Source organism: Dermacentor andersoni, chromosome 6, assembly GCF_023375885.2.
Source record: "Dermacentor andersoni chromosome 6, qqDerAnde1_hic_scaffold, whole genome shotgun sequence".
NCBI lineage: Eukaryota > Metazoa > Arthropoda > Arachnida > Ixodida > Ixodidae > Dermacentor > Dermacentor andersoni.
The window spans coordinates 103534177-103546846 of NC_092819.1; positions in this window are offsets into that span (position 1 = coordinate 103534177).

Genomic DNA, 12670 nt, shown 5'->3' on the forward strand with positions numbered 1-12670 from the left:
TGTCATCTGCCTCAGCCAGCTGTAGCGTTAAACGCACGCAATTCTACAAAAAGGAAATGCCTATAAAAACAGGACAACAAAAATCTGCCTCCCGCAGTAAGGATATATGGAAGTGCGTATATAAGCGCGAGGTCATATATATATATATATATATATATATATATTCGAAGTGACTACAGCTAACAGGGAGAAAACACGTGCTTCGCCGTGCGCAGAAAGGCGGTGCTAGGATTGGTTGAGGTCATGTGATCGACTGCTGTAAGCGTGGATGCAAGGAAAACGTTACCTAGGTAACTATATGTCAAACTCTCTCTGTACTTCTGGAAGTCGAATAAGGAACCGAAACTTGAAAGTGTAAATAAGGCCTGAAATAGTTACATGATATAGCTAAACCTGAGAATAAAGCCGTTTATGGTAACTGCTGTTTACCACAAGTAAAAACGTTTACGCAAGGCAATTGTTCACATTCGAGTAAAAGCTCTGGCTTACGTAGGACCCGTACTTTAGAGGACACCATGTCTTTATACATCTCCGTCACCAAACATTACGACATGATCATACGGAACCCTCTATAAAACTCACATGACAGTATGGTGTCGCTTGATGCGAGGGATATGAATGTTTTCAACAGATGACACTCGTTTCTACGGTAAAATGAACAACGTGACTACTTACATAATGTGCTGCACGAATGGTGAACTTTCATTCTGGCCAGTTAGCTGAAACGGCGCCAGAACTCAACGCACTCCGTTTTTTTCCCGTCGACCACCGAGGCCTCTAAGTATCTTCATGTATTGTGGCATACAATGCTACCACACGACGGTCGCGTCAATGTTTCATGCTCAGGTCGGCAAGCTCATGGTTCCTCTGTTTCGCACGCGTTTGGCAGCACCGTGCTCCACTGATAGACGCGCACTTGTGTGGTGTACAGGGTGACCACGTGTGCCAACCACGATTTGGTTGCCTTTGCAGTGGCCGTGGTGCAGCGAAGGACCCGCTTCGCTTCAGTGAACACTGATCACAAATAACGAATGCGGGTTCGCGCGGAAGGCGAGCGTGCTCAGTGGGCCTTGACAATGCTCTCCCTTTTCGAGGGCGCAGCGAGGTTCCTGCTGGGACTCTGCCGGGATCATATGCATCGGATGCACATAACACGAATGCGGTGTACTTCTGCCTACACCGCGCTGACACATACAGGGCTATGATGACGCGTATTGCTGTGTGTTTCTTTTTCTTTTCTTTTCTTTTTTTTTTTTTTGCGAATAGAAATGACGATTCTCTCGTTGTTCAATCAAGGTCAATTCAAATAGGCTGCGAAGCTTCGGGTGAAATCGGATTCAGAATAAATTGCCTCCGACATCGGCAAGGGGAGTTATTGGAACGATTGAAGCACGACTATCTGAGGAGCGAACAAACGTTGGGGAAAAGAAGGTTTTTGGTTTTTGAAGTAACACGAGACACAACTTGATTCATTCAACAAAATGAAATTCCTAATCAATTTTTTATACGCGTGGCGAGAAAAGTATGGACAACTCTATTTTACTTTATCATTGGCAATAAATACCTTTGTTTTATCAGCGCCCACCTTAAGAGGGCATTGCTACATTGCTAAGACGGCATTGACCTGCATTGCTATAACTTGCAATGCAATGTAGGTCTTAAGCGTACAGAAAGGCGCACTCGTAATGTTCACTTATATGTTCACTCATATATATATATATATATATATATATATATATCTGGTATCCTCACCAGATAAGGTTACGTTGTCGTCATAAAATCTCCGGTGCATTTCGACTGTAGATGCTTTTGAAAAAGACAAGTTTCTCCTGCCGTGCTCCTCATAATTTGCTTGCAAGTCCAGTCAAGCAGCTCCATTCCCGCGTGAGCGTAACCGGCCTAGGCTTGCCTGGTGTTCACGCTCTATGAAGGCGCGCTGCCGACGCTGCGTAGAACATTGTTACGTTTCGCCTACAACGCGCGGTAATGCCGGCGCGGATGCAACGGACGCCGGGGCTTCGTTCAAAGCGGCGGACATTTTGGCCCGTTCGACGCCGCCGCAACGCCTCCCCGCCAAGCGTGTCCAAGCGTGTTTCAGTGCCACGTGTCTTCGTGTGTGCGTGTGTGTGTGTGTGCCCACGCTTGTCAGAGCGCGGCAGCCGGGGAGCGGAGCTCCCCAAGTGAGGAGCCAGCAGGTCTGTCCGTCGGCGGGTTGGCGATGCGTCACTACACTCGGTTCAGCAGGTCTCTCGGCTCGACCGTGCGCGCCGTCGTGGGCTCATGCTCCGCCGTGTCGTGGGCTCATCCCGTGACCTTCCTTCTGGCCCGCGACGCCGAGAGTATAAGAGCAGCTGCCCCCGGACGCCAGGAGAGAGGCTCCGATTTGTACTGTTGAGTTACGTGCTCTCCCGTCTCTCCACTTCGGTCGAACTGACCGGCCGCTCTTTTGCTATGTTAGAATAAACAAGTTGTTCTGTTACCAGTCTTCTCTTGCTTTGCCGGGACCTTCGGATGCTTCCAGTGCCCCAGGCCGCCAGGCCAACGCTACCCTTGGGGCTTGCGACCCATTGGCAATATCGGGCGTCAGCACCGGACCCCAACAACATACATTCTGAACCAAGTATACCTTAAGGCTGCCGCTTACGGCGAGCATTAACCCTCTAGCGTTTTTCTTTTTATGAAGCTAGGCTTTCTTTCAATTTCCTATCAAAAACCTGTAACGGAGCTTGTATCCGCGAAAAAGAAAAAACGCAAAAGAACAAAGCAACCTCCCAGCAAAGGTCATTTTCCAACAGAGCCGACGCCAATGCTACGATCATATAGGTGGGCAAAATCACTCATATGAGACGACTCTTTCAGATTCACTCGGAATGACGCGTGAGCATGACTGTACAAAATTTTGGAGAGTCTGAGTCTGAGTTAAGCAAGGAACATATATTGCGATTGAGTTCGAGTGAGTTTCATTTATTTTGTCCACCTACGGCTATGACAGCGGTGCAGCTCAGCGCCATTCTGTCGATGACTCGCTCCCTTGTACTTCTTCCCATTCTTTACCTGTAAGTGAAGAAACACCAAATAACTTTGAAAATTCACTAAAAAATTTGCTTTCATTCATGTGGAGAAAAATCACTTGAAGAAGTATTGCTGAAAACGAATGAAAATTTACGCATCTAGAATTTTGCGTCGGAACTTAATAGCGCTAATTCGGCAATGCGAAGTCACAAATTTCATTATATTTTGTTGCGTTTCGGGGCGCGATATGCTTCTCGAACGCGCTAATTTGACTTTTTAGTTCTTAATTGAGAGTGCGCTGTAGCGTTTCTTTACTTATAAACAATTAACTAGGCTCAAAAGGCGCCTTCAAAATCTATGACGTCCCGATGAGCTGATACGGGAACTTCAGTGCAGCGTTGCCAACCGCCTATGCTTTTGAGTATTTTCTGGCTTATCCAGCCTTTACACTGATATGAGTGGCCATTTTGCTATTGCGAAAGGGCAATTTAATAATACAGAGTTTAATGGAATATTTCTGTATCGTGCCCCTTTGAGTTATGCGTCGTTGTTTTACTTGTCGTAGCTGTTATTTTGTGTCTAACCTTATGATGTACTTTAATTTTCACATGAGAATATGTTATGAAAAGGATGCCCTATAAAATTTCGCCGGCAAAGCTTAACAAAAATTATTCCTAAAGGGCACAAACACACATTTAATGTGTTCCTGTTCCATAGGTTCTTGGTGAAGTCTCTAGGGAATATGAATATGAATAAGCAATATGAATATTGTCTCTAGGCAATATTAAAATGCGCTTTAGGCGCTTAGGTATTGTGTTCAGCTACTTTAATTGTGAAATCCAACAGTGATGCACGCTTTTTATTTTAAATCTTTAAACGTACATTTGATGACGCGGATGACTGGTTTTCACCGAAGAAAACGAATAATAAGTGTTTATCACAAATGTAGCTAGCGCACCGGATTATTAAGCTATTGTGTCAAGGCTCACATGGTTTTACAGCTTCTTTCCTGCATATGAAATACCACCACATAACACGAGCGAAAAAAAAAAATAAGGTATTGCCGACGTCATTGGTTTCTTAATCGCAGAACGCGGCATTTGCGAGGCCACCGTTTGATTGCCCTTCTCCCCACGACATGGCGCCACAGTCCTGCCGATGTGCTTCGATGTACGCGAGACATTGCAGGCAACTCCAGACCGAATTTCATCCACGCTCTAAACTTTGTTGGTGTTAGCTCATACCTAATGCTTATGGAGCACACCCAGAGTGGCAGATTGGCCATGAATCAGGCGGTTAAGAGAAACGGACAAAATATAAACGGAAATAAATAATTGGAAATTGCCAATTATGTATGAAAAGTGTGGGACGAAGTAAAAAACAAAGGAAATTAACATAAAGCGCAGAATTTAAAAATTTAAAATAAATGTAGAGGGGTAACCGATTGGATTCAGTAAGAAAACTTTGAACTGTCAAGCACACATTTCTGTCGTTGAAATCAAAAATAGAGACTCCAAAAGACAGGATCACAGGTGCGGACAAATTTATAGAAACCTACGTAGCGGAGTTGGTAATAGGTAGCCTTTCTCTTATAGAGAAACGTCTACCGGATAAAAATAAATTATTGTTTGGCTCACCACAGAATGTGTACACCGAATTCTAGCGTCGGTATGCGACAGCGTAGCCTCGCGATCTACACTTAATTTTTCGTGTATGGCAAAATTATCTGCATCAGGGATATGAAAGACGTCGGTAGTCCGCGAAGTTAGTCAGTGGGGAGTCTGGCATCGTAGCGCTGCGTAGTAGGATAATCTTTCTGAGGACTGATCTAAACAGTTGCAGTGATATTGGGTGTGGGACCTTATTAGCGTCGGCGTCGCTTACAGGTCAGTTTTCCTCTCATGCGCGCACATGTGGTTTGTTTATGCAGGTAAGTTTCTAATGAAAACTTTCAGTTTTCAGTAAGCACTCGTCCTGCTTTTATCTGTTATCTTAGTTCCTTCGCACTTTTCCTAACTATGAACAGAGAAACTTGCGCAAAGTTGGGGAACGTTTGTACTCGCTGCATGCGTGACAGAAAAATCCATCGGGGTATCATTTATTTGCCGTCTAAGGTGGCATGCATTCCTGAGGCAGCAGTACAGGAAAATAAATAAAGAAGGGAAGAAAGAATAAAGAAAGACAGAAAGAAGGAAAAAGGAAGAAGTAACGCATAAGGCCACGCAGACAAAATAGAACGTTCGTCCAGAGCCAACAGGACACGTCGAGATTTCTACAGCTTCGAAGCCGTCGGCAGGTCGTGTGGTGACAAGTGGGATGTGTCCGAAATTTGCTTTGCCTTCCGGCGCGACGTTCTTCAAGCCCGTGCAAAATACGTGTACGTATCTTAAAGCACGCGACCAATGTGCTTTCGGCGTACAGGTCGTTGGGCGGCGTTGTTTCGACAAAAGCGGGAGACCGGGGACGCCCTCATGCGTACAAGCGAAAACGATAGTGACAGACAACCCGCTTAGCGAAAGGAAAGCCTGAAGAATACAGAGAAGGTGGGAGGCTCTGACGATGGGCCCGAAAAGGAAGCAAGAGAGAGAGAGGAGGAGGTGGAATTGCGCGCCTTAGATATCGGGAGGGAAAAAACGAAAACGAAAATCGGGAGGGCGAAGATATGCCCCGCGAGAGGTTTTAAATGAATTAGAAATGCTGTGAGCACGCGGTAAACTGCGAGTCGATTCTGTTAATTTGAAGTTGTTAACGTGTTTATAGACAAATGAGACAAATGAGATAGGAGAGAGGGACAGGGAAATGGTCGCGCCACTGAAGACGGCGTGGTGTGTGTGCGTGTGTCCGCTTCTTACACTTTATATATATATAGCAATCATATGGACACTTATATATATATGTACACAATCATATGGTGCCGGGCGATCGAGTAGTCCGGGGCGACGTCCAAGAGATAAAAGAAGGGTTTATTTACAAATTTACATGATGATGGTTAATATGTACGGGCACGAGTGCGGGCACCAACACGAGCCCGAGCCCCAGAACAACCAAGATTCGCTTTTTAAGCACTTTTTTCCCCCTTTCTTTCGTCGGGGAAGTTCACTGCTCTTCTCGGCCAATCACAATCGTCGAACCATTAGCAAAATCCCGCCCATAACGCCGCACCGTTCCGCCGGACTCCGCCTCCAATGCTGCGAGATCGCTTCCGCATACGAGGTAACGACGTGGAAAACTAGGAACTTGATGTGGACGTCCTTCCCACAGAAGATGGGGACAGAGGCCACCGAATACTGATAGCTTTGTGTGCGTTGTGCTTTCGCCGCTTAGTTCGTGTTGAAGCGAGACGCAGCACGAAGGTCGATTCGCTCGCTGCTGCTATCGCGCTTCCTCGATCGCTCCACCGTTTTGACAGCGAGTTCCCGTGGTCATCGAGTGAGATGTGTTCTTGTTTGCTTGTGCGAGCGTGACACCATGCTTGTTAATTTAGTTAGTAAGCGAATAATTACAAGTTTATACGGCCGATAAAGCTACTATCCTTACTTCGTATAGCTGCCTACTAATTAGCTATCGCAATCGATGCCTTGCCTCTGGGGCGGAAGTGCGAGTTCTTTTTTGTTGAAAGTGACTGTCTCTATCGTAGAAGACTATTTCCTTCGGTGGCTCTTCGCGACTATGAGAAATGGGCTATGTTTCTCTTCTGTGGTATTCTATAAATTAAAAAAAAAGTTTACTTAGAAAATTTTGTAGGTCACTTATGTGTGGCCCAAGCAGGAGTTGGTGCAATTCAAAAAAGTATTTTGCATAGACAATTATGTGAAGAAAATATTAAATAAGCAACACTAACAAAAGAACACTGAAGGGAAGATTTAAAAGAATGCACGTTAGAAAAAAAAAGCCTGTACCAAATGACTGCTTCACATGCGGTAGAAAACGCCTTGTTAATTGTAAGCATACACTTCACCAAACATCATACCTTCATTCATGCATCAATTTAACGTTATGGAGAAGTTGGTGCTTTATTTCTTGCATAGATTTCTAATACCTAACGCTGTACTAATGGCTTAACGTGATCTACATAAACTTGAAGTTAAGTAAATCAATTTAGACAGCTATAATTCTTTGTAAGGAACTTGACTGGCACGGTGCAGCCAGTTTTCAAGGCTAAAATAATCCTACAAGGGTCAGTGTCCGCATAGGGTAGGCAGATTAGAGCGTGCAGCAAATGCTTAAAGAACTACGAGAAAGAAAACAACACATGACTAGCTTCTTGATCCATCGTGTATTTGTTTAGTTCTATTATGTATTTATGTAGGAACTAGCTCAGATGAAGACACTGTTGATTGATATAATTAACAAGCACAAGTACACACACACACACATACACGAGAAGAAGCCATAGCTGACTGCCTCTCACTCGGGCTGGTATTCATTTGTATACTCTCCGAACTCTCCCCCTTATCAACGCCCCCGTCCGTCCCAAAGCCGCGACTGTTCCTCTGGCGTTCTCGTTAGAGACTCAATCTTAATTACCCCCAACTAATTACGTCGCTCCAACGGAAGCAACGGCCGCTTGATTCCCGATTCCGTTCTTTACTTTGCTTCCCTCGGTGCCACGTGCCAAATCTGGCTCCCCAAGATTGCGACCTGCTTATCTTTGGCGTTGATGTTGATTGCTTTTCTTTTCCTTGCATTTGCTTCGCCTTCTTTTTTCCTTAGCGGAGTTTCTTGCAATTTTCTTGCTTTCTTGTCTTCGACTTTCAGTACTTTTCACGTTTCTCGTGAAGCCGATACCTGTACTTGTCGCCTGCAACAAAATGTTTTCTTTTTTTTTTTTGCGTTAAGCCGTATATATACGTGTAAGGTTCATCTTCGTGCAAGGGCTGCATCTCCAAACTTCGAGCTCTGAAAAACGTGACAAAAAAGGCGTTATCTTGGAACATGCACATTAAGGTATGCACGGGGAGAGGTCACCAATGAGGACATCTAAAGCAACGAAGTAGAAAAAGAAGTTGCCTACCTCGCGTCTCATAAGTGGTCGCATATGCTTCGTAGCCGTCGCAATTCAGTACGTGGTGCCAGCACGTAGGGATAAGCGTGAATCGTGTAAGCAAAGCACGCTGTCAAGATTTCAAAGAAAAAAAAATGAAACAAAAGAAGAAGGGTTCGTTTTGGACGAGTGAATGCGACATAAGGTGAACAATGATTTGAAGAAGTCAGAAGAAAAAAACGTAAATCGGTTGGAGGCATGGTTTCAGTTCTCCGTCGAACAGAAACGGAAATACTGGTGCTGATGACAGCTTCACAAGGGGAAAAAATCTCTACCATCGTTGATATTTAACTTCCCCAGTTGCCTGCGCCCTATTTTTACTACCTCTTTGTTTCCTTAGCTTTCTATTTTCTATACTCGTATTCTCCCACCTCTTCTCGAGGAGTTCGTCCCATTCGCATGCAGAGGGCGTGTGAACGTGTCCCACTGTTCGCGTCCTTCGCTTCGGCGACCATTTGCTTGCTCATTCGTCAGGCCTGCACTTACGGTCTTTCTCTCCGCAAATCACTTGTTTGGTTTCTGTCCTTACCACGTTGCTAGCTTTGCGGGAAGCCAGGCTCTCGCCTTATCGCTCACTACTGAGGGACTGGAAAACCGTTTCTCTTCGATGAACTCGCCCGCATTCTCAGCCACATGCAGTTGTTTCCTCTTTCTTTCTTTTTTCCTTGGCTTACTTTTTTCTTCCATCAGCCCTCTGTGGGGGTGGGGAGGGGGTGTAATTTCCTGAGCGTTTATCGTGGAGTCAGGTGATAACGTCACTTCGAGCCAGGGAAAAAATAACAACAACAAGGGACGGAGAACCAGCACATTTATTCTTCTGCCTCGTCTTTTCTTAGCGTTCAACCACATTTCGTGATTTCTGGTTCCTTCATTTTTGTATTCTTGGCGGATTCAAGCCGTATATGTCATTGCGTTTTCATATGCAGTTTATTGTTATGTGAGTCCAGTGTGTTAGTTCCTCACTTGCTACCGAACGTAGCCACTGAGTATGCCCGAATGATTTGAGTCGACGTTAATTAACGAGCATGGGGATCCATGAACGCGTAGAAGGATTACGAACTCCTGAAATAGTCAATAACACCCTTGGTCAATATCGTACGCTACAATCGCTATACCTCCTGCCCCGCCCCCCTCCTTTTCGTATTCATTTTTTTTAGGGAGGTGATTTTTTTGTAAAGTGATAATAAAATTCAACACTAAAGTGAAACACTCTTAAAGTATGCTTTCAAAATTTTGTTTATTAATTACGCATTAAGGCTGATCATTACAAAAGAAAACAAAGGCCGAACTGTTCGTACCGAAATCTAAGCGCCGATGCTTCAGCGTAACGTCATAAATTTCAACGTGTTTTCTCGCATTTGGGCCGTTGTAGCGCATTAAAGGTACACCAAAATTGCTAAGTTTAGGTTTCATAGGCTTTTGAATACAGCGTCCATCCTTACCGATTAAAGAAAAGTGGCTAGGGTTCAACGCGGCTTGAACCTAGTTATACGAGCGAAAGCTCTGTTAATCATGGTTAGACATGGTTTTGCTTCTTTGAATGTTTTATTGCGATTCAAAGGCTTCATAGGCGCCTGCGGCGAAGAGTTGACGCGCTCGCACCGGCGCGTGCTCCATCCTTTGCGAGACTGAGCGACCAAGCGCCGGCGAAGCAGCTGTTAAACCTTCGCCTAGTCACGTGGTACAAAGCGGCGAGGCTCGAGCGAGCCCATCTGCGACGCCTTTCCGCAGCGGATCACGTGATGTGACGCCACACTTTCACACTTGCGCGCTAGCGGCTGAAGGTTAAATGCGCGCCGAGATTGACCTTGGGAGTGTTACCTCGAGGAGTAGAGCTTTCGCTTTAAAATTACGTAGCCGCTAGCAGACGCCGTCAAAATTCATGACGTCACGTCGTGTTGGTGCGAGACGTTCACGGCGACGTCGGTACCTGTCTTTTATGGTTTAGTTTTTTTTTCTGGCTTACCACGCCTTCTCTCATGATATGAGGGCCCTCCCATATCTTTGGAAAACTAGCAAGACTACGTAAACTACTAATGCAGTTAAACTTATTTTTCGCTTTACTGGCTGCTTCGCAAAACTGGGGGAGTGGTCTGGCACGTTTTTTTCTTAGCATTGGCGAATGATTGCACAGCTGTGTAAATGTTGCGTAAACAGGTAGGCCGGAGTGGTAGACATTGCTTATTATTTTTTATGCTGAATATGTTAATAACATTATTTACGCTCTCAAAGAGTCCATAAGAGGAGTGTTTCATTCGTGCCGCACTTCAGGTTTCATAAAACAAACAAACAAACAAACAAACAAACAAACAAACAAACAAACAAACAAACAAACAAACAAACAAATAAATAAATAAGTAAATACTATATCAAGTTTCACAAAGCTTTCAGAACCATGGCCATGAACAAGAACAATGAAAAAAGAAAAGCAGAAGAAAACGAGATCTCTTTCCCAACTTCACATGCTACTTACAATACAGATCTCGTTGTCGGATGTCCTTGAGAAAGAAAGAGAAAAGAACGAAACCAGTAGGAAACGCCGCATTTCCCAACACTAGCGTAGCTTCCGTTGCGAGTATTACAGCTTTCTTTTTCTTCAGCTCCAGCAGGCAAGATGAATGCCTGTGGCGCAAGAAATCTGCATGAACGGCTCATTGGAGAGATAGTTTCCGCGCAGACTCGAAATCATATGCAAACGAGCGGTGCGGCAAAGCACGAGAGAGCCTAAACCAGGCACGGAGTTGTACCTCGCTGTAAAGCACGTGGGGGTGGGGGGGGGGGAGGAGGAGAACACGTATGGCACTGCGGGCGCAACAACTTTCCAAAAAACGTAAGCTCAAGAAGATATTATACCGTGTGTCCCAGCTAAGGTTATAACCAAGGTATTCAACGAAAAAATGAAGGAACAAAAGCTCACGGCGCAAGATACGTTTATCAGACCAGCAGCGTTCGGTTGTCAGAGGTCTGACGACCTAACATTGTCGTTCCTAGAATCGTTTCTCGCACTGCGTTAAAAAAAATATTTTTCTTCTTCTTTGAACACCTTGGCTTATGCACTTTAGCAGGGACACCCTGTATAGTGTGGGTAGGTTGTGATAAAAAGAAAGAAAAAGGAAAACCGCGCAAGTCCAGCATAATGTTGGAATCTAAATTACGCGAAGCATGCTCTCAGTTAGCGGGGTAGCAACACTGAGTAGCGGGTGACACGCGCACAGTCGCGCCGCCTGTATCTATTAGTTCTTTGTGTCACGGTGACTAAGGCGATGTACGATCACCAGAAAAAGTTACGCTTTAAAATGCAGTAAACTAAAAAGAAAGAAGGATTAATCCTTGAAGTTATCTTGAAGTTATGTTAACCCGCGCGTAGTGCGAAACGTATGACGCACTCTCAACGTACGGTGTATGCCTACGGGGAAGGCACAACAAAATTATGGAAACTTCTACCTACAAAAATTAAGTTCTGGAGGTTTTCGGGCCAAAACCACGACCTAACTATAAGGCAAGCCAAAGCGTGTCAGCTGGGTTTCTTTGACGTCCACTAATATCTAATAAGCGCAGGCACGTTTTTACATCTCGCCCCCCATCGAATTACGACGGCCGTGGTCGAACCCGTGACCTGGAACTCAGCAGTACAACGCCGTAGCCACAAAGGTGCTGCCGCGGGAAACTTGATTCTCGGCTACAATACTAGGACGTCTTTATTTTTTATTTTTGAAAAGTGCACAAGTACATTACTTGAACTGCACCGGCTTAAGAACCCGCTTATGTGTTTCTGTGCGTCCTCCCACACGCACTCAGTGCTCGCTCCCTCTCTCTTTCCCTCTTTCCATTCCCCTTTCCCTCATCGCCAGTGTAGGGTGGCAAACCGGGTGCTCATCTGGTTGACCTCCCTGCTTTTCCTGTTCTTACACGCTCCCTCTCTCTGTGTGCGCCATGCATAACGCTCGCCGCAATGCATGCTGTCCAGTTCGCGGTGAATAACCTACATTTCCGACAGGATCTGGTGAGGGGTTCTTTAACGTGCACCCAAAGCTTGACTCGCAAATGTCTTCGAATTGCACCCCCTTGTGAGTGAGACTGCATGCAACTGCTCGAGAGTCGAGCCTGATTGCCTACAGTGCCGGTTAATTAGCAGAACGACATAACGACTGATGATTCATCAAGTAAGCCCGTTGGCGTATCTGTACGGCGGAAATCTGTACGGCAATGATTTCATTTTGTTGAACTAGTGATGGATCGAAATATGCAGAGAATAAATAAAAATTAACAAAAAAAAATTGTGCAGATCCAACGCACATTTTTAAAATCTGTGAATCGAAGCTTTTGTAAAGCGGTAACTTGAATTCTATGCATATGATAATATTCTGCATATCGCGTTTTGCAGCACAACGATTACGTGCCTGCCCGGCAAGACGAGGACACTCGTGTCACGTTGTCCACGAAACCGCTGATTGCACTCTGCGTCACACCGCAATATGCGGCATCAGCACAGTATACTGTTGTACTATCTCCGAGATAAGATCCACCTTACTCGGCTATAAGTCGACCGAGCAGACACGACAGATCTCCAGAAAGAAGGCGTAGAAAGATTCGCCTGAGTAAAAAAGTTATGCG